General features: G+C 41.2%; 1 protein-coding gene and 1 non-coding gene across 3 annotated transcripts in view; both read right to left on the bottom strand.

The window, feature by feature from the left end:
* Positions 1-19,041, bottom strand: part of SLC23A2 (solute carrier family 23 member 2) — a 142,695-nt gene extending 123,654 nt beyond the window's left edge. Inside the window, exon 1 of one of the 2 annotated variants that reach the window (XM_015474092.3) lies at positions 17,789-19,041. The gene's annotated coding sequence lies outside the window, so the exon portion shown is untranslated. The remainder of the gene's footprint in view (positions 1-17,788) is intronic. The other variant, NM_001205430.1, reaches the window with a different exon arrangement.
* Positions 5,851-5,923, bottom strand: TRNAW-CCA (transfer RNA tryptophan (anticodon CCA)). The gene has a single exon. It is a non-coding gene; the product is annotated as a tRNA-Trp (tRNA).
* Positions 19,042-25,530: the final 6,489 nt, after the last annotated feature.

The following is a 25,530-nucleotide window of genomic DNA, read 5'->3' on the forward strand; positions in this document are numbered from 1 at the left end:
GGGCTTAACTGTCCCACAGCATGTGGAATCCTCCCTGACCAGGGACTGAACCTGTGTCCTGTGCACTGGCATGAGGATTCTTTATCACAGGACCACCAGGGAAGTCTCCCTCTGAGCATTTTTGAAAGTTCTTGTAAGTTTTCACTCAGCAAATTAATTTTACTGTATGTAAATTAAAATTATCATTGAAAAAATATTTTACATTCACCATGCTGAATAAATTTAGCTGTAACAAGGCAAAGCAGAGCATAAATTCTTCCGTTCAGTTCAGTTCAGTCACTCAGTCCTGTCCAACTCTTTGCGACCCCATGAATCGCAGCACGCCAGGCCTCCCTGTCCATCACCAACTCCTGGAGTTCACTCAAACTCATGTGCATCGAGTCAGTGATGCCATCCAGCCATCTCATCCTCTGTCATCTCCTTCTCCTCCTGCCCCCAATCCCTCCCAGCATCAGAGTCTTTTCCAATGAGTCAACTCTTTGCATGAGGTGGCCAAAGTACTGGAGTTGCAGCTTCAGCATCATTCCCTCCAAAGAAATCCAAGGACTGATCTCCTTCAGAATGGACTGGTTGGATCTCCTTGCAGTCCAAGGGACTCTCAAGAGTCTTCTCCAACACCACAGTTCAAAAGCATCAATTCTTCAGTGCTCAGCCTTCTTCACAGTCCAACTCTCACATCCATACATGACCACTGGAAAAACCATAGCCTTGACTAGACGGACCTTTGTTGACAAAGTAATGTCTCTGCTTATAAATTCTTGCAGTGTCTCAATTCTCAGTTTGCCAATCCATCAAAGTTAACTGGAAAATCTTATCACTGTGCCCAACAATTTTACTCCTAGAATTTCTCTTCAAAGTACATACAAGAAAAGTCTCTTGAAAATACATACAAGAAATTTCACTTCAGTGTTATTTATAACAGCAAAAAATTTTAAATGACCAAAATGGCCCTCAAGCTTTGGGTTGAGGGAAATGGTAGGAGGAAACAAGAGGAAAAAAAAGAAATGTTTCTTAGTAAGGTGTTTGTGCATAGTCTCACTACTTAAGTTGGTGAGTACCTGAATTAAAGCAAGGCGACAGGTCTTCAATTTTTTTACCCCCCAGGCTTCACATCTGTGACCCTGACCAAGAACTCCAACAGCAATAGACGTTTAAATGTCTGTGGATTGAAAAAAAGTCAAAAGCCCACGTAAATGAAAATGAAAATATTTACCTCCTACCTTGTAATTAGTATAAGTGGCAAGACTGTGCCTGTTTGTTTTCTAGTTTAATCTACTTATGTGGAATTTGGCCTCAAAGAAGTCCATTACCTTATCATTAGCACCAACCTAATGATTATTCCCAGGATTGCATTTAGATCTTTGCTGACCCGTGCAAAGGGCAAAGTCAAGCGCAAAGGGACCCTCAGCACAACTCTGTCACAAAACGCACAACAGGCAAGGTTGTGTTTTGGATGCACCTAAATGCAGACATGTCCATATGCTTTCCATTACCAGCGGCCAAGCTATAATTCCCTGTGCTGCCAAAGTCCAAGCTCAGAGGAGCATGTGGAGTCCCGGTTATGAAGTCAAAACCTAGCTAGAGAAAAGCAAACGGTAAATCAAAATAAAAAGTAATAATAAACCTGGCAGGAGGCACTAGGCATGAATGCAGTCTACTTTTCACTGGGCCATGCTCAATCCTAGAACTCCCTCTCTTACTTCTTTCCTCCAGAGGAAAATATCCAAGGCCCTAAACCATCCCTGGGCAGGATTACAAATTGAAACTTCAGTCCCTCAAAAAGTAACTCCCCGTTTGCACAAAATATTTTAGAAGACAGTATTTTAGAGTGGCAGGAGAAAGCAATTTTGTACCCAATGGGCTTTTTTGATAACTCCACATGCCTTAACACAACGCCTCTATTTTTAAAAAGTTTTTAAAGATTTCAGTTCTCACTATGTGTCAGGCACTGTACTCTACATCGTATGTGTAATATTTCATCTTCAAACAACCCTTGATAACTGGGCCCACACTTTACGAATAAGAAAACCCAGAAGGGGTGAGGCCTCCTGGTCAAGGTCCTGGAGGCGTGACAGTACACAGAACAGAGCCCCAAGAGGATTGAGACAGCAGAACCTTCACCTTTCATTATGACTCTACACTGCCTTCAAGGCCACCCCTAGAATAAACTGAGGCTAATATATTTTGAGAGGAAAATAGAAGACTTAATTACTCAAAAATCATTTTCTTAATGTTTATTAAATAAACATCTTAATGTTTATTAAATGAAACCATTTCATGTACTCTTGTATGTATGCATGAATTTCACAATAAAAACCCAGAGCCTGACTTAGGCAGCATCTCTGGAACGGCCAGTGCAATTAGGAGCCTGGCTCTCCATTATAACGAGAAATGCATGAGATGACTACAGTTCAGCCAGATACCAACAAGTTCTTCACTGGGAAATATTTAGGCTGTGAATCTTTCAACTTCACTGATTATTCTAGGCCAACTTAGCATTACCACTCACAGATGACTCTAGGTAAATAAGTAAATAAATGCCAACAGAGCTGTACCAGTCGCCTTCAAGAAGCCTCCAGTGATCTTGTATATTTAACTTCAGAAACTAAACAATGGTCTTTTGCTGTTTGGAACAAAAGACACTACTCATTTTAAATGATACAGAATATGAATAGAGAAACTATGGTTTTCTCCATCTAAAACATACTCTGCATACAAGGGGAAAAAAAAAAAGCATAATTTACTTTCCAAAACTAAATCTTCAAAAACATAAATCTACTTTAATCTATGTTTATTAAAAACTTAGAGTCAAAAGGGAGGTAACAATCAATGAAGATTAGCCAAGAAGAGGAATACTGGAAAGAACATGGGAAAAAAAGTAAGAAAAGCTTTAAAAGAACATCTTATTTTTAGTGAAATAAATTACACATTCTGTATTTTGAAAAATGCAAGCTGTACAATATGCATAGCGTCATTTGACTTTTATTATAATTACACAGACCATATTTGTGGGCACAGGAATGAGCTGAAAAGGATAAACATTAAACTGCCTTGAGTGTAGGGGGTGTAAGAATCTATATAACTTTCAAATTTTACTTTATCCAATTCTGACTATTCAGAATTAGTTAGAATTCTCATTATTTAGAGTTAGAATTAGTTATTTTCCAACATGCATATGCTTGTTTTATAAATATATAAGAATCTATGACTTTCAAAATTTACGTTATCCAATTCTGATTATTTAGAATTAGTTAGAATTCTGATTAGAGTCAGAATTGGTTATTCTCCAACATGCATATGCTTCTTTTATAAATCCTTTAGAAAGTTAGAAAAAAAATTGTTTTAAAAAAAAAGGTTCCATGATAGCAAAGCTGCAAATTAACAAAATATCATTTAGACATATGATAGAAAAATTCTGAAAGTGAAAGAACTATGACTCTGAATACTTATCTTTGGAAAATATTTTGTAAAGCTGAATACAAGAACTCACTTTCTACTCTACTGAACAACTATCAGAAACCAAAACAGAATTGGGTCAGAGGTTCTAATATTGGGGAAATGCAAACATTTTAAAGAAAAGAATCTGGAGAAAGAAATTAAGCAGAAGCCACTCAACAAAAACAAGACTGAGTTATCAAATGAGCATCCACAGTGCCACTGGAACACCTCTCCCTTCATACTCTGAAAACCTGTCCTTTGCACACAAGGCTACACAGCTGACGTCACAGCCTAGGCCCAAGTACTACATGCAGTGATTTCCAACTGTGATTTCCTAGAGAAAAAAATCATCAAAAAAAAAAAAAATGGGAGGGACATCCCTTGTGGCCCAGTGGCTAAGACTCCACACTTCCAATTCAAGGGACCTGGGTTCAATCCCTGAGCAGGGAACTAGAACCCACAAGCAGCAACTAAGACTTTGTATATCACAACTAAAAGATCCTGCGTGCACAAGCGAGACCGAAGATGCTGCTTGCCATAACTAAGATCCGGTGCAGTCAACTAAATAAAAACATTTTTCAAATGTAGTGAGAATAATACAGAACTGTCATTTTTGCATTCACCATTTCTTTAAAAAGGAACATTAACACTTCAAAAGCAGGACAAATCTAACCCCAGAGCTAATACAATTCACAGGCCAGAAACTCTAAGAAGCAAAATTATTACATCAATTCAGTAGATGCCAAATAGGCTGTCAAAACACCTATTCTGATTTTTATTATTATTACTGGCCGCACCATGCGGCAAGCAGAATGTCCCAGACCCATGCCCCCTGCAGTGTAAGTGTGGTATCTTAACCACTGGACCACCAGAGAAGTCCCACCTACTCTGGATTCAAAAAACAAAAACAAAACCTCTTCAATTAAAATTAAAATGATACTTGCTGAACATGACAAAGAATATCTTCTGAAAACAAGGGCAAACACAAAATACACTTTTCATGCTTTTTACATTTATATTTTTTTAAAGAATTTACAAAAGCACTTGTATGTACCTGAAAATCTAGATTAATGAGCAAATTTTTAGTAAAACTATTTTTTGAGATCCTGAATAAGTAATAATAACTACAGAAAAATATAAAAGCAAAAGAATTATTCTCAAGAAAGTGTCAGCCTCAGACAAATTCACAGGCCAGTTACTTCCTAAACTTTCTGGAAAGAAATGGGAAATTGGTAACCTTCCCAATTTCTTCTAGAAAAATTGACAAGCTAACAAAGAACAGAAGAAAACTGTATGTTAACCTCACTTGCCATTTCTAGATTTTTTTAACTTTTGCAAATTTGACATGCAAAAAATGACACCTGGTTTTAATCTTGATTTCTTTGATCCATGTGTATATAGTTCTCCTATGAATTGTAAATGCCTTTTTTCTTTTTTAAATAAATTTCTAGATTTTTAAAATTAATTAATTTTATTTTTGGCTGCTCTGGATCTTCGTTGCTGTACGCGGGCATCTCCAGTTGCAGTGTGCAGGCTTCTCACTGCATGGCTTCTCCTATGGCGGAGCATGGGCTCTGGGCATTTGGGCTTCAGTAGTTGCACCCCTGGAGAAGGCAATGGCACCCCACTACAGTGCTCTTGCCTGGAAAATCCCATGGCTGGAGGAGCCTGGTGGGCTGCAGTCCATGGGGTCGCTAAGAGTCGGACACGACTGAGCGACTTCACTTTCACTTTTCACTTTCATGCACTGGAGAAGGAAATGGCAACCCACTCCAGTGTTCTTGCCTGGAGAATCCCAGGGACGGCGGGGCCTGGTAGGCTGCTGTCTATGGAGTCGCACAGAGTTGGACCCGACTGAAGCGACTTAGCAGCAGCAGCAGCAGTTGCAGCCCCTGGATCCTTAGGGCAGGCAGGCTTCAGTAGCCTAAAGTATATGGGCTTCCCTGGTGGCTCATACAGTAAAAAATCTGCCTGTAATGTGGAAGACTCAGGTTCAATCCCTGAGTCGGGAAGATCCCCCGGATGAGGGCATGACAATCCACTCCAGTATTGTTGCCTGGAGAATCCCATGGACAGAGGAGCCTGGAGGGCTACCGTCCATACGGTGGCAGAGTCAGAGACGACTGAAGTGACTTAGAACACATGCACGCAAGGCTATTACCAAAATATGACACAAAAGTCTCAGATTTTACTTTTTAATAGTACTGGAGCAAAAGTAAGGAATTAAGGCACAAGAGCGCCATCAACCCAAAAGAGACATCGTATGTGTGCTATGCACTAAAGTGAAAGTGAAGTCACTCAGTTGTGTCCGACTCTGTGACCCTGTGGGCTGTAGCCTACCAGGCTTCTCCATCCATGGGATTCTCCAGGCAAGAATACTGGAGTGGGTTACCATTTCCTTCTCCAGGAGATCTTCCTGACCCAGGGATCGAACCCAGGTCTCCTGCATTGGAGGCAGACGCTTTAACCTCTGAGCCACCAGGGAAGCCTATGCACTAAGACAAATACTAAGCACCAAAAGTACCCAAATTTAAAACTTGGGTAGAAAAGCTTATAAATGACTCCCAGTCTCCCATTCTGTCTGCTTAGAATAAGAGCACCCAACTTCCAGACCATAACAGTTTAAGTTCCCATTTATTGGGACCAAGATGTTGACAACTTCTAAAGTTCAAATTTTACTTTTTAATTCAGGTGATTAACCCAATCATATTTTAAAAGAGAAGCAAATTTGAAATCTGAAAAAATTTTAAACAAAATCATGTTCTGATCATTCATCCATAAGAAAAATATTTCCTTTGAAAAATGAGATTTTTATTTTGAAAACCAAATCCCAAGAAAAACGATCTACAAATCAAAAGCTTATGTCTTAAATACATCATAAAATTACAAGAAAAAATGGGTGGGCAAGTATTAAAGTGTTAATATCTAGGATATAAAAAGAACTGCTATAAATCACCAGGAAAAAGATGAACACAGGATTATAAAAACTAGTGAAAGAAATAAGTCAAACAAAAAAAAACTCATTAAAAAGTGTTCAAATTCACTAGTTATCAAAGCAAAAGAAACATGGTTCTTCTTGGTTTAAAAAAAATTTTTAAGTTTAAATAGTAAGATTAATTCCCTAACCTGGATGCAGAAATATCTGGCATATATGTTACATATGTATCAAAGCTTTAAAAATGCAAATGATATCCCTTCTTCTAAAAATGTAGTCTGAAGAAAAAAATCAGAAAAAAGCATATAGATTTACATACAAGGCTATTCACTGTTGTATTCTGTTCACTACAGGGGGGAAATAAATAGCTCATAAACTAAATACCCAACAGTAGAAAGATCTGTCTAATAAAACATGATGTATTCAGCACAAATGAGCTGTTAAAAAATATGTTTTAAGGGACTATTTAATGATTTAGTTATAAGCCTAAGACACATTGCTAAGCTTAAAAACGGGATTTAAAAGGCCCCTGTAATCACTGCAGATGGTGACTGCAGCCATGAAATTAAAAGACACTTACTCCTTGGAAGGAAAGTTATGACCAACCTAGATAGCATATTCAAAAGCAGAGACATTACTTTGCCAATAAAGGTCCGTCTAGTCTAGGCTATGGTTTTTCCTGTGGTCATGTATGGATGTGAGAGTTGGACTGTGAAGAAGGCTGAGCACTGAAGAATTGATGCTTTTGAACTGTGGTGTTGGAGAAGACTCTTGAGAGTCCCTTGGACTGCAAGGAGATCTAACTAGTCCATTCTGAAGGAGATCAGTCCTGGGTGTTCTTTGGAAGGAATGATGCTGAAGCTGAAACTCCAGTACTTTGGCCACCTCATGTGAAGAGCTGACTCATTGGAAAAGACTCTGATGCTGGGAGGGATTGGGGGCAGGAGGAAAAGGGGACGACAGAGGATGAGATGGATGGATGGCATCACTGACTCGATGGACGTGAGTCTCAGTGAACTCCAGGAGCTGGTGATGGACAGGGAGGCCTGGCGTGTTGCGATTCATAGGGTCGCAAAGAGTCGGACACGACTGAGCAACTGAACTGAACTGAACCGTATGTATGGAAATTCCTTGGCAGTCCAGTGGTTGGGACTCGGGGCTGTCACTGCAGCGGCCCAGATTCAATCCTGGAAGGGGGAACTAAGATCCCACGAGTTGTGTGGCAAGGACAAAAATAAAAGGCCCCATGAGATCTCTATTTTGAAACACACACAAATAAACATATATATATGCATAAGTGAAAGACAGTATACATTCAAACAAATCAGAAAAAAAGAGGGAACATCACTGAGTAAACTAAGCTTTTTTGTGTATAAGTTTTCACCACAATTCCCAAATTCCTTAAAATCTCTAAGATGGGACACTGGTCCCACTTTCAGATCTTAATCCTGACCAATGCCTTCATATACTTCAGTAGCAATTCTAACCCCATATCATAATTAATTACTGTGAATTTCCTGCATATTCTTCTCAAATCAGCCCATTTCCTATAGCAAAAAGAAAAAGGACACAAAACTTCCTGAGAAATAACAGACACTCTCCAGGGAGTGCACTCTGTCTTTGCTCTCTGTACAGACTGGGTACAACTATACACACCTAGCAGGAAGGCTAAAGCAAAATCACTCCTTGAGACAATAGCATCAGTGATATTATTAAAAGGAAATGCAAAAAAAAAAAAAAAGAGGAAATGCACAGACTTCTCTAATATTGAATACAATCTTCACCAAAATGACTGAAAGCTTCACACATGAGGCTCTCACTACTACAAAAATTCTTTTATAGCAATGGTTCGCAAACTCTAGATGCACACTGTAATCACCTGGGAGAGTTTTTTTTAACCCCTACACTTATATGCTATACTCTGATCAACTGCACCCTAGCTGATTCCAATTTGCTGTTAAGGAAATTAAGGCTGTTAATTTGCTGTTAAGGTTGCTGACTTGAAGCATTTTTTCCAAACATCATACCAGAGTGAGTAGAGAAATCAATTCAGTAGACCGGGGCCAGCAATATTTTTAATTAAAAAATCAATAAAAATAAAAGAATGGGACTTCCCTGGTGGACCAGTGGTCTTGCAATGCAGGGCACTCAGTTTCCATCCCTGTCGGGGAACTGGGATCCCACACGCCCCTGAGCAACCAAGCCCGCACACCGAAACTACTGAGCCCGTGAGACTCGAGTTAGTCCCATGCAAAGCAAGGAAAGATCCTGCATGATTCAACCAAGATCCCATGTACTGCAACTGAGACCCTACTCAGTCAGATAAATAAATATTGAAAAAAAAAAAGAATGGAATGAATACATCAGAAAATATCAGAATGTATTACTGCTAGCACAGATACATATTTTCCCATGAAATTTTTTGTTTATAATATGTAATTCTTGGCAATACTACCCAGATTGACCTACAGATTGAATGTAATCACTATCAAAAATCTCAGTTGTCTTTTTGGAAAAAATTGACAAATTGATCCTAAAATTCAAATGGAAATGTAAAGGACATAGAATAGTCAAAACAATCCTGAAAGAGAACAAAACTGGAGCACTCACACTTTCCAATTTCAAAACTTAATAAAAAGTTGTGATAATTAAGACAACATAGTCCTGGTACAAACTGTTAGTCACTCAGTTGTGTCCGATTCTTTTGCAACACTACGGACTATAACCCACCAGGTTCCTCTGTCTATGGAATTTTCCAGGCAAGAATACTGGAGTGGGTAGCCACTCCCTTCTCCCGAGGGATTTTCTCGACCTGCATTGCATACAGATAAGACATACAAATCAACAGAATAAAATTGAGAATTCAGAAATAAATCTTAATGTTTGTCAGGTAAATTTGAACAAGGATGCCAGGACAATTCAACGGGGGGAAAGAATAGCCTTTTTTAAAAATGTTGCTGGAAATCCATATACAAAGAATTGAAGTTGGAGCCCCCCTACCTCACACCATATACAAAAAGGATCAAAGACGCAAATCTATGAGATAAAACTATAAAACTCCTAGAAGAAAACAAAGCGGTAAATCTTCTTAGAAATTACAACGAAACTATAAGCAATAAAAAGATAAATAGTACCTTATCAAAATTAAAAAGCAGAAGTTTTTAATTAAAACTTCAGAAAGTTTAGCTTAATTTAAAACTCGGAAAGTTTCAAAGGACATCAGCAAAAAAATAAAGACAACCCATAAAATGGAAAAAGTTATTTGTAAAATTATGTATCAGGTAAGGGACACGTCACATATATTAAGAAAATTTATAACTCAACAATAAAAAGACAATCCAACTGAAAAATGAGCAAAGAACTTAAGACATTTCTCCAAAGACGACACAAAACTGCTGAACAAGCACATGAAAAACTGCCCCACATCATTAGGAAAATGTAAATAAAAACCACAGTGAGACACCGCTTCACACCTACTGGGATGGCTATACTCAAAGACAGACAATAACACATGTGGAGAAATTAGAACCCTTATAAATTGCTGATGCCTCCACTTGGAAAAAATTTGGCAGTTCTTCAAAATGTTAAACAAAGAATTACCGTATGATCCAGTAATTCCACTCCCTGATATTTACTAAAGAAAAATTTAAAACATGATCACACCAATGTTCACAGCACCATTCTTAACAGTAGCTAAAATCTAGAAACAACCCAATGACCATCAACTCATTAGTAGATAAAATGTGGCACTGATTCTTGCAACAATACAGATGTCTTAAGAACACTATGCTAAGTAAAAAGCCAATCACAAAAGACCACATATTGTACGATTCCATTTATATGAAATACCCAGATAAGGCAAATTCACAGAAACAGCGCAGATTAGCGTTGCCAAGGCCTGCTGGGGAGGGTAAAAGGGGGGATGGCTGTTAATAGGTATGTGGTTTCTCAAATTAAGACAGTGGTGATGGTTACACAACTCTAAAAACAACTGAAACATACCTTTCAAAGTGAAGACTTTATGGTGTGTGAATTCTATCTCAATAAAGCTTTTCTTTTAAGGTTATTCTGTCAAGAGCCCCTTCCCTGTCATTCCCACAGAACCTCATGTGGTTCCTTTACCATAAGATAGAAAGGTTATTTATTCATACTAACCCAAAGGCCTTACTTCAGAGTCTTATATTTGACAACCAGATCAAAAAATCACTTTGGATGTCACAACTAATTTTTTCCATTAAGTAGAAAAAGTAAATATCAGAATATACATCATATAATATTTTTGTGAAACTTGTTTTTGAGATACACACACAGACATATATATGTCGGTGAAAAGTGAGTCAGTCAAGACAAAGTCTGGAAAACATATTTTAGGAGTTGACAGACACCTACTCAAGGAACAAAACGAAAAGTACAAGACCTCAGAGTTGAAAACAAAATGCAAGAAAGCTGAAACCACTCTGGAGCATTACCCTAGGCACTGAACTCAACACTAGAAGTGAACTGGACTCTTATGTCTGTTTTTACTGGTCAAGTGAATAAAAGATTCCCTACCCTGTTAACTTCCCAGGACTTCTGAGAGGGTTCAGAGGAGCCTCCTGCTCCCAGGAAGTTCAGGATCACTGCTGGAAATACAGGACCCCAACTTACACTGGGTGTCAAAAAGCATGTACAAATAGGAGAACTTCAACAGAAAAGGAAAAATCGATACTGCTAGTATATTCAGTTTATCTCCACAGGTAAGAAAAAAAGAAAACAAGAACCCACAAAACTGCTCTGAGGGAAGGAACATTTTCAAAGACTGAGGGTCAGAATCCCTGATACAAAAGATATGAACAGCACAGGATACCTGAACCTGAAGCAAAGGTATAAATTGTGTAGTTCCTTCCAGCTAAAAATCTGAGCTCATCCTTAAAACAGCACAAAAAACGAATTTGGAGAATTACAAAAACAGGGACAGATTCTACCAAAAATTTATTTCCAGGGTCAATCTCAAGATGAGAAATTTTTTGTTCATTCAAACACTAAGTACGATATTGTAATTAAGTCAAAAATACACTGAAAATAGGACACTTTAATATCATTAAATATTATATACATTAATGCACACCAATAAATATTGAAAATAAAAAGGACCACTATCACATTTAGACCTGTTCTGTAAGTACTCTGCAGTTTGTATTAGGAAAAAGAAGTATTTAAGAAGAAAACAAAACAAGACCTTTTGCAGCTAGCATGACTGTCTATCAAAGAAACTCAAGAGAATCAACTGAAAAGTAAAACTTCACCGACTTTGGTCAGGTCATATGCCAGACACAGTGCTGCTTCATTTCCCTTGAGGACACACAAATGACTCCCCTTGCATCTAGGATATGGCCTATGGGAGAAAATATTACTAATTCCAAGCTCAGCCCATAAGAAAACCCTTCCATGCACAAAATCTGACAAAATCTCACAAAATTAAAGGCCAGATTTTGAAGTCAATTGTGATATAAGATGGAAGGAGCCTAAATTCCCAACTTACCTGTTAGGGGAGAATCACCTAGAAAAATGTGAGCAAGAAATAACTTTTTATTTTGTTAGTGTACAGATTTGGGCTAGAATTAATTAAGCTGAATAATATAGGTGGTCAGGTATAAAATATATGGACTGCATATACATACTTTCTTTACACTTGCTTTATAAAATTAGGAAATAGGGTACGGAAGGGAGGAGAAAGAAAATCATCTCACTCTAAATAGCAAATATTTTAAAATAAAGAGCAATAAATAAGTGATCTGTAGACCATACATTAGTGAGAACTTTAAAAATAAGAGCTATTAAATCTGCATGAATCAAAAGATTTGTTCATAGACAGAACAATTCAATATTATAGGATGAAAAGTCTCCCCAAATTAACATATATTCAACGAAACTGCCCATTAAAAGTTATTTTGAAACCCTAATTTTGTTCCTTTTTATGGATGAGTAGTATTCTATTATATATATTATATATACCACATCTTCTTTATCCATTCATTTCTCAATGGACATTTAGGCTGCTTCCATGTCTTGGCTATTGTGAATAGTGTGGCTATGAACATAGGGCGCATGTATATTTTTGAATTATAGTTTTGTCAAGATATATGCCCAGGAGTGGTACTGTTGGATCATACAGTAAATCTATTTTCAGTGTTCTGAGGAGCCTCCATACTGTTTTCCATAGTGGCTGTACAAACTTACAGTCCCCCCAACAGTGCAGAAGAGTTCCCTTTCTCCATACCCTCTCCAGCATTTGTTTAAAAAATGCAAATCTTAATAGCATATTTCTCAAACAGAGTGAAAGCAAAATCAAATATAACTTGTCTAGCAGCATCAACTTTACTCAAAGATTAGAGAGGAAAAGTGTTTAAAGTTAAGCCAAGTACTGATGTTTCTGGAATAGAATATAATATTCACATTAATTTTAGATAAAAAGACTTAAAAGTGTCAGAGTTTTCATACTCCCAGCACTTCAAAATATGCAAATATTCCCCTATACCACACTTTTGTACAGTAATTTGTGAAGCGGTGTCTTAATATAGAAACAGCTCTTGACAATAAAATGTGAACTCAAACTTTTCAGTACTAATCACATAAATATTAATTATTACTATGAAGCAGGAATAAGCAAACTTTCTACAAAAAGCCAGATAGCAAATATTTCAGGCTTGCTGGTCATATAGTGTCCTGAATGGTCACAACTATGTTTCAATAAAACTTGTTTTACAAAAACAGATGCTGGTGGTTCCCCAATCAGCAACATTCTCATCACTTGAGAACTGGTTAGAAATTCAGATTACCAGGCCTCACCCCAGAACTTCTGAATGAGAAACTCTTAAGTTTAAGATCTACCATGTCAGACAAAAAAGAGCCTGTACCCCCAGCCAGGTGATGTGCCTTTTGGAGACAGCAAAGGATTTAAGCCAGCACTGCAGAGGGGACAATAGTCTCCAAATTGGATACTGAAATATCAACCACAGAAGAAACAGCATTTCAAGTAGTGCTTTTCATCAGAAGCAGGAGAAGACCACCCACAGAGTTATTATACCAACACCTTTGTAATGAAGTTTTGGTCCAGAATGGAAAAGTTCACCCAAGTTTAACACTGGGGCATGTATATTGTTACTTGAACAAAGGGTTAGAGGGAAGCCACCTCAAAGGAAGACTATAAAAGAAAGGTGAATGTGTTGGGGTTGAGGGCTTGTGGGATGTTCCTACAGGAACAAATGAGGGAACAGAAGGAATAAAGAACTCCAAGTTGGGGTGCAGACCAGACTTGGGTCAAATTCTGACTCAGCTACCATGATCCTGGGGAAGGAGCTAACCACCACCAACTTCAGCATTCTCAGATGTAAAATGAGAATAATACCTACTTCCACAGGGCTGCTGTTAGTGAATACAAGAAGTGCCAGGCTAAGCACCTGGTGACCAATTGACACTATCTTCTCTGCTCTCTTCTATGCCAAAAGGAGCTAAGAAACATAGACCTTCAAGCAAGACTTGGGTACAGCATTCTATCACTAAGGGACCCAAGCTTTACTGAAGCATTAAGAGCAGAATTCAAGACCCAAGAGTTAACTTAGAAAAGTTAACCAAGCTCCAGTTTCTTCATTGATAAGATGCAGACCAGAACCACGTTGGCTGCCGGCTGTTGGAATCAACAATAACGACCTCAAGTGCTCAATACATAGCTAGTGCCCATCAGTACTGTCTGGTCTTTCCTGGGTCCCCTCTATTGCTTAGAGAGGTTCCTGGAGAGAAGAACAATTTTTAAACTTCTTTTGAGTTCAGCTTACAAGATAGGAAGATTCAACCCTGCAAGATTCACATGCACACAAATGAGAACGGTCGCCACCCAGATAGGCAGGCCTAGACCAGGCACTCACTGAGACACCCCAGGGCAACTGACACGAGGAGACTGTACGGATCAGCTGCTTTCGGAAAAGCCTGTGGAAAGAACCCAGGACTAAAGAAGGCTTTCTGGACCGCAGAACAGAAGAAGCCATGGCTTATGGTCCAATGCAACCTTGACCTCCTCATATGAAAAGAAGAAAGTGAAAAACTCATCAATGCTATAGAAAAACAACGATGAAGGAAGAACCAGAGTCAAGACCATAGCCAACAGAAAGAGGCTGTGAGTTGCACTCTGAAGTTGCTGAAAAGTTCATGGGCAGTGAGACTAAATTAGTTGAAATCTTAAGTATGATCCTCCATAAGATTATGCACTGCCCACTACTGCACCCATTACACTTGAATACTTCTATATTAGGCCTGCAAAAAAAAAAAAAGAAGAAGTAATGCAAGAGACAGTTATGGGGAAAAAAAACAAGTAGACGGAATTTTCCTTTATGGGATAAACTTTCAAGGAAGGTTTTAGAGGCCACCCAGACCTGAGATCAGGGATTTGCCTGCCTGAGGTCAGAGGACAGAATTAAGACAAAGGACGATGAGAAGTTCCCAAGAAGATTTACATTTCCATGCAAGACCTGTTTCAAGGAAGAACAAAATCTGACTCCATATTGGGTCTGTTTCTTCTACTTTAACCTTTGCTTCCAGTTGCTTTTGTTCGCTAAAAGGTTCCTGTCCACACATAATGGTCTGCCTAGGGGAACCCTGTCCCTCTGCTTGAATCTTTGTTCAGAACCCTGTCTACCTGTGGATAGCTACAGGGAAGGAAGAAATTAACATATCTGCTCTCCCCCACAAGGCTGGCCATTCCAGGAGATATTTGCAAGATTAATGGCCTTTTTACTTTACTTCCTTACCTCCCACCCCTCTATAAAGGAACCTAGCATCCAGACTCCAATAAGATGGCTATTTTGAGACATTAGTCTGCCATCTTCTCAGTCTGTCAGCTCTCCAAATAAAGTCGTTATTCCTTCCTTCAACATCTGGTTTCTGATCTATTGGCCTGTCCTACTGCAAGCAGGCTTCCCTGGTAGCTCAGAGGTAAAGAATCCATCTGCCAATGCAAGAGAATAGGGTTTAACCCCTAGGTCAGGAAGATGCCCTGGAGAAGGAAAAGGCCTCTCCAATATTTTTGCCTGGGAAACCCCATGGACAGAGGAGCCTAGCAGGCTTGCAAAAGAGTCAGACATGACTTAGCAACTAAAACAACAACCTGTGGCAAGCAGAGCAAGCTTTGACTAAGTAACAGAATCCCCCATCAAACACTCACCCCACCCTTTACTACTGCATTTGGTCACACCAGGTTGGCATGGCAACTTAACATGCCATGGAATGTGTGATTCCTAGGGCAGCCACTTTCCTTCTAGGTGCTTGGGCCAGAACTCTACTCTTGCCCTCAACTCCCTCTCTCATTCCCCACATATGGCCCATCAGCAATCTCCTCAGCCCCATCTCACAATATGACTACTTCTCACCACCACCCCCCTCCACTCAATCACCATCTTCAGCCCTGTACTAGCTAGCTCCCCTGCAGACCTACCCTGCTCACCCAGACTTCAGTCTATTCACACATATCAACAATCAGCATGTCTCTATCCCCTCTCTGTTCAAAACTCTCCAATGGCTCCTACCACCAACCCCGCTTTCAAAGTAAAATCTACAGGCCTTCCTCCTAGGTGCCTGTGGCCTACCATGACTCAACTCCCATAGTCTTTCTGACCTCAAAATCATTCTCTCTTCTTCCTGCCTCAGGGCCTTTGAATCTGCAGTTTCCTCCACTGGGAATGCTCCTACCCCAGACATCCACATGACTCGCTTCCTAGCGTCTCCACTCAAAGATGACTCAGAGCTTCCTGTTCTACCTTTCCTAAAATTTCAGCTCCCACCCAACACTTACTACCCCCAATCCTGCCAGATTCTTCTTCAGACCACAAAGTCTCATTGTCTGCCTCCATACTAGTGTGTGAACTGTGTGCGTGGAGGAAATCTCCATATAGCATCTGGAGCACCAAGAGCATTACCTGGCACACAGTCTGCAGTCAATACATGCACTAAATGTGGAGAGGACTATGAAAAACCTAAGCTGCAAGCAGATCTCAAATCTTGGACAGCCAACAGTCTAGAACTGGTTACAAAACAACAGGCCAGAAACAGCAAAGCCAGGGAGAAAATGAAGAGAGTACCATAAGGAGCACCAATGACCAGTAAACCCCATGGTGGTAGCTCATAGCCTAACCTTAAGCAGGAATTCTTCCCCAGCAAAAGAATGAAAGAAAGTCCAGAGTTAGGCCCTCTGAGGGAAGAATAACTGGAAGAAAAGCAGGGAGTGAAAAAGAATAAATAAGGTTACCTCGCATTGGGAACAGGCTAGTGTGTTGGGAGTTCTTTAGGCAAGACCTGGAAACAGGTCAGGGAAGGATTGCAAAATGTTTAAATTAAAATAACCTAAGAGTATTAAATAAAAATAAATCAGCTTTTTAAAAGCTTCCATTTACAAGTACAAGCTCTATAGAACTACAAATTATGACTGCTAACTTCTAATTCCTTTAATCATAATGGGAAAATTCCTTAAGCCATCAGTAATACAAGAAATGAGTCCCCAAACGGATCCCAGGTTTTTCTATGGAGACACTGAAGAGGGTGGCAACAACCAACTCAGAATTTCCAGTATCTAAAGACTAGGTTTCAGTCAATAATGTTTGGATTAATAGCATCAGTCACCAAATTAGCTGAGGTACACCTAACTCATTTCTGCAATGCTATGAGCTTTTGCTACATAAAAGAGATAGGCGGTATGGTCTGAAACCTAGCCAATGTTCTAGACAGGTACTTTCATAAGCATTTTTGAAATATCCTAACAGACATTAAAATTCAACTTAATTAGAACTTCCCTGATGGTCCATTGGCTAAGACTACACACTCCCAATGCAGGGGGCTGCGGGGCTAGGGTTCCACCCTGGGGCAGAAAACTATATCCCTGTGAGGCACCTAAGTCCCAGCACAGCCAAATAGAGAAATATTTTTTTTAAATAAAGATTAAAAAAAAAAAAATCGACTTAAGTGACTTGCCACAGTCAGAAAATACAACTGCCACACAACCATTTGAGGCATGGGGGTGGAGAACTAATACAAAAAGGTATTAAAATACCAAGTTTCTTAAAAAAAAAAAAAATACACTCCCTACTCCAAGCAAAGAAGTGAAATGCCCTCGGATTCAAAGAAAGAATCTGGTCAACATTTCAGCAAAGGAAATAGTCTAGAAAGCAGATAGCTCATGTTCAGGCTGTCAGGTAAAACAAGTAGTCAGCTGGACACACCCACTCACCCCCTTTTAACTAAAACATGTGCCATGAGGGCTTACTCTGTGCACACTCACTGCTGGGCTTTTAAAAGACAAGTGCCCAGAAAGCTATTAAATTCTGGATGAGTACAGAGAATTCAGAATTCTGAGCTGAAAGGCTCTTTTTATAAATCTCATATAAGACTCACCTTCAGGGGCTAAATGGGCAAAGTCATTTGTAAAGGTGAAAACGCAGGTACAGACAACTGGCAGAGAGAAGTCTCAGTCCAACAGCATCCAAATGCAAAAAATGTAAAAATTAAAATGTTCCAACCACCACTGCCTCTAGCCTCTGGCTTCAAAGAGGAACAAACTGGGAAAGGAAGGTCACATGGCAATTCATGACAGCTCATACCAGACTGTCTCAGGACTCCCAGCCATGTCCTCACACTGTCCAGCCTTCTCTGAACATGGACGTCCAAATATTAGCTGGGTTAGCATCTTCCCTCTCCTCTGTTACAGCACCGCAAGACTAAAAGTAGAGCGACTCCTAATGCCTCAGACCCAGAAATCCCCTATGGGTGACTTGCTTCCACCTGCAGTTGCCCTCATTTACCCTTTGCACTGACAATCAAGAATTTTAAGTCATGTTTAAAACCCCCAGCCTGCAGGCCGAATTCCTGTCAGCTACCCATCAAAGGGACATCTAGAGTCAAAGGAAGGAGAAAATTCTGCGCCCATAAACTAGTCATACTCGAAAATGTCAATTTCTTTTAACAAGAAGGTGGCAACAGGGGGACCCCGACCCCCGAGAGTCTTGTCAGAAAGAACGGCCCTGGGGACTGGGCAGGAGCTCCTAAAATTACTTGGCGCAGCCACTGTAGGAGAGAAAGAAAGCAAAAATATAAAGGGCACCCCCCCCTCCCCCGCCGCCTCTGCCGTCCCTCTTGATGGCCCTGCATTCCTGGGGGTACAGAGATGCCCGCGCGCACCGCCTGCGGAGGGCCGACCGGAGAGCGATCGCAGGCTGCGCGGGCCGAGGGCCGGGGAGACCCCACTAGCCTGCCCGCCGCGCGGCCTGAGGGCCCGAGCGCCCCGCGGCTCCGGCCACGAGCAGAGGTGAGCGCTCAGGGGCCCGGCGGGGGCTGGGGGTCGCCAGGCATCCCTGGGTCCCGCGGCCAGGATGACCTGCCGGTGCGGGGACCCGGCAGATGGGCCCGGGTATGGGGGCGCAGGCCGCACCGCGGGGCCACTGACAGCGCGCGGGGGCCGTGCCTGGTTGGCCTCGTGGGCGCCGCAGGCCCCTCGCTGCCGGGCCTGGCAAGTGCGGCCCGCGGGCCAGGTAGGGGGCGCGGCGGCCGGGCTCTCACCTGGCTGCAGCTCGCCGGGCTCCAGTCCTGCCGGCTGCGCCTCCGCTCCGCAGTACCAGCCGTTGCCTCTGGCTCCCGCGACTGCCGCCTGCAAAATGGCGCCGCGGAGGGGCGGGCCGGGGGCGGGGAGCCGTGGAGCTGCCCGCCCCCGCGCGGACCTGGACCCACCTCTCTCTCCGCGCCCGACCCCCGCCCTCTTGTCTCCCCCGCGGGAGGGGCTCCCCGCCCGTCCGCAAAGCCAAGCCAGCCGTCAGGCCCCCCATATGCCCTCCCCTAATCGTCCTCTCTGCCCCGCCGCTCTCCTTTTATTTCCCACCGCCCCTCGCGTGGGAAGCGCGCCCCTTCTCGTGCCTTCCAGTCTCATCGCTCTTGCGGACCCACTTGGACTATAGAGCGCTTGTCTGGAGTCTCGCCCTCCTCGTATCCCCTTTTTACCGAGCCTGACACCGAGCGAGCCCTGTCGTGTCTCAGAGAAGGTAATAAAGCAATCTGCGGCGCCTTGGGCTCAGTGGATTGGATGTCTTAAGGCACTTTCACTGTTTCTCCAGTTAGGCTGTCAGGGTTTTTTTGTTTTTTTGTTTTTTTGTTTTTTTTTTTGAACTTGGGAAGAGGTCCTCGTTACATTGTGCAGAACGAGGCTTCTCAGACTCCCCTGAAGGTCGTGTTTAGTTGCGGGTTCTGATTCAGTGCGTTGGGATGCAGCCTGAGAGTCTACATTTCTATTAAAAAAAAAAAAAAAAGCGATGTCGCTGGATAAGGGTGGCTTAGCGGAAAGGCCGCAAATAAATCCGTGGCTGTCAGTCTTTAGCGCACCGCAGCCTCACCTTGACCATATCAAGATGGCTGGGTCCCACCCCTAGGGCTTTTGAGACCAGAGGTGTGGAGTGAGGCTCCTGATTTTTCGTTTCTGACAAGTTCCCCGTGATGATCATGCTGTTCTCTGGGGTTCACACTTTGCGAGCCACTGCTGAAGACTATCTGAACTCAAGCCCAAACAAACAAAAACCTAATAATTAATACTCTCATAGCACCTTCCATCTTGAAGTTTGTCTAGTTGTTGTTACAACTGAGTAATAACTGATTAGTGCCCCCAAACAACTCTAGAGAGCTAAAGAACAGTGGACGGTGTCTGATCTTACATTAGGAGGAGATTTTATCATCGAATTTCTGCCTGTTTTACACAGTTTGGGGGCCTCGGTGTTATGGATATCACAGATGTCAATGATGGAGGGTGGTGACCAGCAACTGTGGGAATTTCATAAAATAGATGTGGTCTGAGCCTTTGGAGAAGGAAATGGCAACCCACTCCAGTGTTCTTGCCTGGAGAATCCCAGGGAAGGCGGAGCCTGGTGGGCTGCCGGCTGTGGGGTCACACAGAGTCCGACACGACTGAAGCAACTTAGCAGCAGCAGCAGAGCCTTTGAGAATCAATGTCATCCTATTTACTTCTCTAATAACTTGTGTTTTTAAAATACAAGAGTTGGCTTGTAAAATTCAGTACACCCTGGAAGGCCAGGTGTTTTGATCCACACTGAAGATGGAGAAAATGAGACAAAAATTCTGTGACCAGTACCTGAAGAAAAGTTCACACTGCCTGTCCGTTTTAACATCTACACCACCTCCTATACCAGAGAGAGCCTTTTCCAGCCAATCTGTTATGGGGGGCTGTGGAATGTGGACAGGAGGTACTACTGTTTTGTTCAGCCAGGGATGAGAGATCTCTAATAGAGAAAGGGAGCTAACTATTGCATCCTCAGTATCTCCCTCTCCTTCCCTAGACATGTACAGGTTTTTCCTATTCTGAAAAACTTGCGCTATCCTGGCCTCTCCCACCCTCCTACCTTTCTTCCTTTCCTGTCCTTCTCCTCACTCCTCAGGTACTGTCACCCTTTGCTTTTCCTAATGACAAAGTTACCAGTGACCTTCTAGTTGCCAAATCCAACTACCTGTATACAGACCTTTTCTTCCTTGATGCCTCTGTAACATTCCATTGATTTCTCCCTCCTTCTCAAAACTCTTTTCTAGCAATAATACCACTGGGTCTTACATATCATTCTACACCCATTGCTTCTCAGTGAATTACTCATGCCTCTAGAAATGTTAGTTTTCCTTAGTATCTCCTTTCTCTCCATCTTTTCCCCTGCCCTGTCCTTCTCTGAAAGTCAGCCATCTCCTTATGATTCCTAAATCTCTCTCCAGACCAGACAGACATCTTCCTGAACTTCTAGGCACACATTTCCAATTGTCTTCCAGATAACCTCTCCTGGATACTATCTAGGAATTTTAAATATGGCATCTCCACAAAATTTTTATTGATGAAATTCAAAATACAATAATCATCGATATAATATTTTTGTAATTCAGGGCACTAATGAGAATAGAATTGGCAGTGGAAGGGGAGATTTTGCTTAATTGGGATCCAATTAATTAGTTGGAGTCCTACCATTAAATTGATTGCAAATGTGTTCATCTGTAAAATCATTCTTAGCTGAGACCAGAACAGCACATGCATTGTAGTTTGCTGACCCCTGAGAAAGTGCTTGGAGAGGAGGGCAAAAGCTTCCTCCCTACACCATCTCTTGGTGTCAGGGGAACTGACGCTTTCTAAATCAGTCCCATACTGAGACATACCTAGGCATGGCACAGCATGGGAGGGCCCAAGACCTACCTGAAACCGTATCTTTTTTTTTTTTTTTTGCATATTCAATGATGTACATTGCATCATTTTTTAAAATGAAAGAAAGAAAGAATAAAAGGGAAAGAAAGACCCAATGTCCATTAACTGGGGAATGGCTCTATAAACTGTGGTATAGCATTGTATGGAGTATCATGTAGCCCTCTCCCCAATCCCACCTCCTTACTTCCCTTTTTTTTAATTGAGATATAATTCACATACTATAATATTCACCTTTTTAAAGTACATAATTCAATAGTTTTAATTTGTTCACAAAGCTGTACAACCATCACCACTATCTAATTTTAGAACATTTCCATCACCCCCAAAATGAAACATCATACCTATTAGCAGTCATTCACTCTTCCTTGCCTCCCGCCAGCCCCTGGCAACCACTAATCTACACTCTATTTCTATGTATTTGCCTAATCTGGATATTTAATATAAATAGAATGATATGACATGTTATCTTTTGTGACTGGCATCTTTCACTTAACAGAATGTTTTCAGGGTTAAAACATATTGTAGCATGTCCGTATTTCATTCCTTGTTTTATTGTGGTAAAATAAACACAACATAAAATTTACCATTTTAGTCATTTTTAAATGTACAATTCAGTTGCATTAAGTGCACTTATGTTGTTTTGTAACCATCACCACTATCCATCTCCAGAACTTTTTTATCATCCCATACTGAAATTCTGTACCCATTAAACAATAACTTCCCATGCCCCCAGGTAACTACTATTCTATTTACTGTCTCTGAATTTTCCTGTTCTAGGTATATCATCTAACAGGACTCATACAATATTTGTCCTTTTGTATCTGACTTCTTTCACTTAGCCTAAGTGAACAATCATCCCGGTTGTAGCACATATCAGAATCCCATTCTTTTTTAAAAAATACTTATTTATTTATTTGGCTGGACTGGGTTAAAGTTCAGCAAGCAAACTCTTACTTGCAGCATGCGGAATCTAGTTCCCTAACTAGGCATCAGACCCAGGCCTTCTGCATTGGGAGCACAGACGCTTAGCCACTGGACCACCAGGGAAGTCCTCATTCTTTTTTAAGGTCAGAATGTATTCTATATATAGATATACCATAAGATGACATCTTCACCACCAGGCTGACACCAAGAGAGACAGCTGTGGGTAGCAGTGTCCTCAAGGTGCAGGCCAGGACTGGGAGTACAGGTGAGAAATCTTCCAGAGAAGTCAACATAAAAAGATAAGAAGCTGAGGCTTCTTCAGCAGGAGGGCTGGGCTTGGTGGAGATGTCCAGGTGGTGAGTGAGCAGGAAAGCGAGAGCTGGCCTGAGGCTTGGAGAGACTTGTGCTTTGCGTTTGATCACTATAGAAAATGACTCAGTCCCTCTCTGAGAGCTGGGACCTCTATTCCCTAAAAAGGAACAAAAATTTAGGCATCGTTGTATCATTTTCCAGCTATCAGATTGGCAAAGATTAATAACAAGGTTGGTTATGGCAAAGGGAATCTGTGGGAGGAAGTCTAAATTGGTCTACCCTTTCCACATCTCTGCCTTGCTAAATGACCCTGGGGAAACCATTTAACCAGGCTACGTGTAGGTGTCCCATTATGCAAACTTAAGATAATTCTGTCTACTCTATCTACCACCTAGTGAATATATGGATTAAATGATATAATTACTGTGAAAATATTTTCTACAAATGTTTTTCATAGCCCTTTACAAATAAAAATTACATATTAGTATAAGAGGCCTAATCTAGCTGTAAAACTGAGCCCATAGCTGGTTTTGAGCCATAAAAATGAGCCATACCACACACTCATTCTTTCCCTAGACTATGTTTACATTCTATCTATAATGAATTTCATTCTCTTTGTTTTTGATAAGATCTCCAGTTATATAAGGTCACTTGGAATTTAGGTCCTTTGTGCCCAGATTGTTGACTGCTCCACTTACTCATCTAAGTTAGTATAGCCACGTCATTGGTCACGTGATACCAGGCAGGCACTGGGCATCACTGACAAAGCTCACCTCACCTGCCGCAGTGAGCCTATACACTGGTAAGTATGGGAGGTCAGGAGAGAAATAATTGTATACCCAATGTCTAGCTGGGCTCCTAGTACCTAGTGGACTTGTATTCTAAGTCATGAAATGGTAACCAGTAAGTAAGTAAAATTTGTGTCTGTGATAAATGCTAAAAAGGGACAATAAAAGGGGCTGACTATAATCCAGGTTGGGGCACCATCTTAGATAAAGTAGTAAAAAAGGCCTAAAGGGACATTGTTGCTGTGACTCAAAATCAATTATACTCAGTTGGGAAAGACCATTCCAAAAAGAGGAATAGCAAGTATAAATGTCCTGAAGCAGGAAAAAGCATGTCATGTTTGAGAAATTGAAAAGCAGTTGATGTGATTAGGACACAGAGATGAAATGAGATTGGGGAAGAGGTCATGAGAGGCCCAGATGACACAGGGTTTCTAAGTATAATAGGAAATCATTAGAGGGTATGAGCAGGGAAATAATACGATCTCATTTCTGTTTTAAGATGATCACTCTGTTGCTATGTGGTTTGGGATACGTCAAAAGTAAATCAAACACAGAACAGGGAGGAGTTATAGTAGCTCAGATGGAAGAAGGTGGCTTGACCTAAAGTGAGAGCAGTACAAATGAACATAAGGAGGCAAATTCAAAATATCCTTGGAAGATAAAATGACAGGGATTGCTAACAGGCTGTATACAGAGTGCAAAGGAAAGGGAGGTATCAAGGAAGGCTTTTGGGTTTGGAGCTTAGGCAGTCAGATAGGTGAGGAACTACTTCATAGACAGGATGAATGGAGGAGCTTTGGAAAAGTCTTCTATCTGTGACATCTCAAGAGGGAACAATTGGATAGCTATATCCAGATTCACTCTTATGGGCTCAGGGAGGAGGGTTGGGCTGGACTTAAACACTTGGGAGTCATCAGCTCTGTGTAATATTTAAAACCAATGAATCCAATAGGATCATGTAGGAGAGTATACAGATGGAGAGGAGTGAAGTCCCAGAGATGAGCCCAAAGAGTCTTCACCAGCACAGGAGACTGCATAATACCCAATGTTGGTGAAGACATGAGGAAATTAAAACCCTCCCACACTCTTGATAGGAGTTAAATCAGTACAACCTTTCTGGAAACCTTGGCAAGGTATATTTTAAATCTTTAAAAACTGCTTACACTTTAATCTTACAAGTCTATAGAAGTTTCAGTTCAGTTCAGTTCAGTTCAGTCACTCAGTCATGTCCGACTCTTTACTACCCCATGAACTGCAGCATGCCAGGCCTCCCTGTCCATCACCAACTCCTGGACTTTACCCAAACTCATATCCATTGAGTCAGTGATGCCATCCAACCATCTCATCCTCTGTTATCCCCTTCTCCTCCTGCCTTCAATCTTTCCCAGCATCAGGGTCTTTTCCAATGAGTCAGCTCTTTGCATCAGGTGGCCAAAATATTGGAGTTTCAACTTCAACATCAGTCCTTCCAATGAACACCCAGGACTGATCTCCTTTAGGATGGACTGGTTGGGTCTCCTTGCAGTCCAAGGGACTCTCAAGAGTCTTCTCCAACACCACAGTTCAAAAGCATCAATTCTTCGGAGCTCACCTTTCTTTATAGTCCAACTCTTACATCCATACATAACTACTGGGAAACCATAGGCTTGACTAGACAGACCTTTGTTGACAAAGTAAGGTCTCTGCTTTTTAATATGATGTCTAGGTTGGTCATAACTTTCCTTCCAGGAATAAGCGTCTTTTAATTTCATGGCTACAATCACCATCTGCAGTGATTTTGGAGCCCCAAAAAATGAAGTCTGACCCTGTTTCCACTGTTTCGCTGTCTATTTGCCATGAAGTGATAGGACCAGATGCCATGATCTTAGTTTTCTGAATGT

Source organism: Bos taurus, chromosome 13 (genome assembly GCF_002263795.3).
Source record: "Bos taurus isolate L1 Dominette 01449 registration number 42190680 breed Hereford chromosome 13, ARS-UCD2.0, whole genome shotgun sequence".
In the NCBI taxonomy this organism is placed as follows: Eukaryota; Metazoa; Chordata; class Mammalia; order Artiodactyla; family Bovidae; genus Bos; species Bos taurus.